Consider the following 3808-nt stretch of genomic DNA (forward strand, 5'->3'; position numbering starts at 1 on the left):
GTGTGCTTTGTTTAAAAAAAACCCTACACAGACGTCTACCTTATACTTATAGAGTTTTCCTAAACCCTAGATTCATTTAAGTCCAACTCACAATCCTAACAGGCCCATCCAATTAACGTAGAAACCTACGACGGCTATAATATAAAACCCTAATTTATACTGTAATTAAAACCCTAGTTAGATGTATTTACCTAATTACCCTATTCACCATTAAATACTTAACAAATAATCTAATTGAACAAAATAATAATTAGTAAACCCAATTAAACCAAATAAGACACACATAAAATAAGACACACATAGAATAATTAAACCAATTACACTTAAACCATTAATGCCAATTAAATAATTAAAATACTAACAAGTAATTCCAATCAAATAACTAAACCAATTACACTTAAATCATTAATGCCAATTAAATAATTAAAACACTAACAAGTAATTCCAATCAAATAACTAAACCAATTACACTTAAACCATTAATGCCAATTAAATAATTAAAACCTAACAAGTAATTCCAATCAAATAACTAAAAATAAATATCATTTAAATAAATTAAATCACCACAAAAGAAATAAATTAAATCACCACAAAAGAAAATAATTAAGCGCCTAATAAAAAAAATAATGACACATAATCAAATAAAATGCACTTAAATAATAAATTAAATACCATTAAATACCAGGAATATCCTTTTCAAAATTAGGGGTATTATATTCATCCCCCCTAACAAAAGGAATTCCGTCCTCGGAATTCACTCTTACCTTCTTCCAATATTTCAGGAAACCATGAGCGAATGACATCCGCTCGTTCCCAAGTAGACTCAGACTCGTTGTGATTACTCCACTGAACATGAACCAAAGGAATAACCTTATTACGAAGAATCTGATCTCGTCGATCGACAATACGACACGGTGGCTCTAAATAAGTTGCATCCGGCTGCAACGCAATCTCCCTAACATCGATATGCTGATACCGATCCTCATCTCAAAGAAATTTCCGCAACATGGAAACATAAAACACGTTGTGGACGCGATCCAAAGTATCTGGAAGTGCCAACCGATAAGCAACAGCTCCAATGCGATCCGTAATCATGAATGGACCAACAAATCGCGGTGACAACTTCCCTTTCTTCCCAAAGCGCATAACACCCTTCATAGGAGACATTTTGAGTAGAACCTGATCCCCAACCTGAAACTCCAAAGCCCGAGTACGACGATTAGCATAGCTCTTCTACCTACTTTGGGCAGTACGCATGCGATCTCGAATAAGAGCAATCTTTTCAGAGGTATCCTTGATGAACTCAGGACCTAAGAATCGATTCTCTCCAACCTCCATCCAAAAAACAGGTGACCGACACGGTCGACCGTACAATGCCTCAAATGGTGCCATACCAATAGTCTTCTGGAAACTATTGTTATAAGCAAACTCCACAAGTGGCAAATATTCCTCCCAGTGGCCCTTAAAATCAAGAACACGTGACCGAAGCATATCTTCCATAATCTGATTCACCCTCTCAGTCTGTCCGTCAGTCTGAGGATGATAAGCAGTACTAAGGTGTAACTCTGTACCAAAAACCTGCTGAAAACTCTTCCAAAATCCAGATACAAAGCTCGAATCCCTGTCCGATATAATAGATAATGGAATGCCATGTAGCTTCACAATCTCTGAAATGTAAAGCCTCGCCAACTGCTCCGAAGTGTAGTCAGTGCAAATAGGCAAGAAATGAGCTGACTTGGTCAACCTATCCACAATGACCCATATGGAATTATGCCCCTTGAAAGAATTTGGCAACCCTTCCACAAAATTCATAGATATGCTCTCCCATTTCCACTCCGAAATTGGTAGTGGCTGTAGAGCTCCTGGCGGCCTCTGATGATCAATCTTAACCATCTGACAAGTACTACATTGAGAAACAAAAAGAGCAATGTCCCTCTTCATACCTGCCCACCAAAACTGCCGCTTCATATCTTGATACATCTTATCGCCTCCTGGATGAACAGAGAACCAGAGTGATGAGTCTCAGTCATCACATCCTTCCTCAAATTATCAGCAGAAGATACCACTAACCGTCCCTTGTACCTTAAACCTCCATCAGCCCCAACATAGTAGAATGGAACCTCTCCGGAAGCTATCTCTGCGACCTTGTCGACACACTGCTGATCGGTGAGTCGTGCTTGTAAAACCTTGCGAATGAACCTCCAATAACTTCAACACAAGTGCGAGAATCAAACAAGAGAAGATAAAAGGAAGAAAAATATATAAAATTCAAACTCAAATTTGCTATATGTTTAGTAGAAAGATTTAGCCCAGACCCTGATCTCCAAGACATTATAGGTCAAGATATTGGTCCTAGGCCATTTTACTCTTCTTTAGTTTTCTTCCTGTCCATCAATTCAAGTGGGAAATAAAAAATAAAAAAATAAATAACAATCTTAATGAACATAACAATCTTCATCGAACCTGAAAAACCAAACAATTAATTATCTTGTTCAAAATAATGACAGCATTATATGAATAAGATTATAACATTGCATTCAAATACCCTAATTGACTCGTTACCGAAGCCATCACCTGAATACCTCCAGTGGTTGACTTGGTAACGCTACATCCACCACAACTTGTAACCGCAATGATATTCTGAACCCAATTAATCTCGAGGCTTTGGTCTTTAACTTTTTCCCTCTATCTGCTGCAAAGCCCCTAATACCTCCAAACAACTTCAAGATACAGTCATGGAGAGAACGAACAGTCAGTTAGAGAAATAACATTAATTTTTTTTTTTTCAAATTGAAATAAAATAAACCTAATTACCAGAAACAACCACAATGATATCTTGAACCCAATTAATTCTGAGACGCTGGGCAATAAGTCCTTCCCGCTTTGCGCCACAAATATATAAGATCCACTAACTGTGAAAATAGGCTCCAAGAGCAGGCTCACACATGAGCTTCACCAGATCTGTCTTATATATATTTTTATTGTTCGATTTATGCGCATGCGCCAAATATTTAAATAATACTTTAAAGCTCACTTAATCACATATCAGACTAACATTTGGGTAAGATGACTAATTGATTGGGAAGAATCAGATTTCTACAGGATAGTTTAGTTGTAAAACAACAAAAATTCAGGATCAAATATTTCCGGGTTAAGGAAAATAAGAAAAACAAAAATCCAGGGTTTTCTTTCCTGGATGTTATTTTCTACTAGTGTAAAGAAAGTAATAAGGGCCGGTTTAGGTTCAGAAATCAAATCAGATAGTTTTAACAGGCTATCCTCCTTACATTATGATTTGATGGATTTAGGACCTCCAACCTCTGTTCATCTTCAATCCCAGCAATGGCTCTGAGGATGCCAAAAATAACCGAGTCCGGTCACAACCCGGGTTACTAAAAATTGGGTCCGGGAATAATACTTGGCCCGACCAGATCACCACTCATCAGGCCCAATATCCACTGAAGCAATTCTGAAGCCTAGACTGAGAGCAAGTGAAATGGGCCAGTGATGGAAGGTATAACCACCATGCAAGCCATAAAAGCATCCGATAACTCATCCACACTCTTTAAAGCATTCCACTCAGTAGTGAATAGAGCAGAAAGACTACCAACAGGTCGGCGACTGAGTGCATCCGCCACTACATTCGCTTTCCCTGGATGGTACTGTATAGAAAAATGATAGTCTTTTACAAACTCCAACCACCTGCGCTGTCTCATATTTAGCTCCCGCTGAGTGAACAAGTACTGCAGACTCTTGTGATCACTGAATAATCTGAAGGACTCACCCAACAGATAATGCCTCCAAATAC

At 38.0% G+C, this 3808-nt stretch overlaps 1 long non-coding RNA gene across 1 annotated transcript; it reads right to left on the minus strand.

Annotated features, from left to right (window-relative positions):
• Window positions 1-2459: 2459 nt before the first annotated feature.
• Window positions 2460-3345, minus strand: LOC132268346 (uncharacterized). The gene is made up of 2 exons (XR_009469285.1): window positions 2815-3345; window positions 2460-2720 (listed from the first exon to the last, which is right to left on the minus strand). It is a non-coding gene; the product is annotated as an uncharacterized LOC132268346 (long non-coding RNA).
• Between the last annotated feature and the right edge of the window lie 463 nt (window positions 3346-3808).

The sequence above is a fragment of the Cornus florida genome, unplaced genomic scaffold, assembly GCF_030987335.1.
Source record: "Cornus florida cultivar Cherokee Brave unplaced genomic scaffold, ASM3098733v1 CherokeeBrave_3.0.0_Hap2_Chr08, whole genome shotgun sequence".
In the NCBI taxonomy this organism is placed as follows: Eukaryota; Viridiplantae; Streptophyta; class Magnoliopsida; order Cornales; family Cornaceae; genus Cornus; species Cornus florida.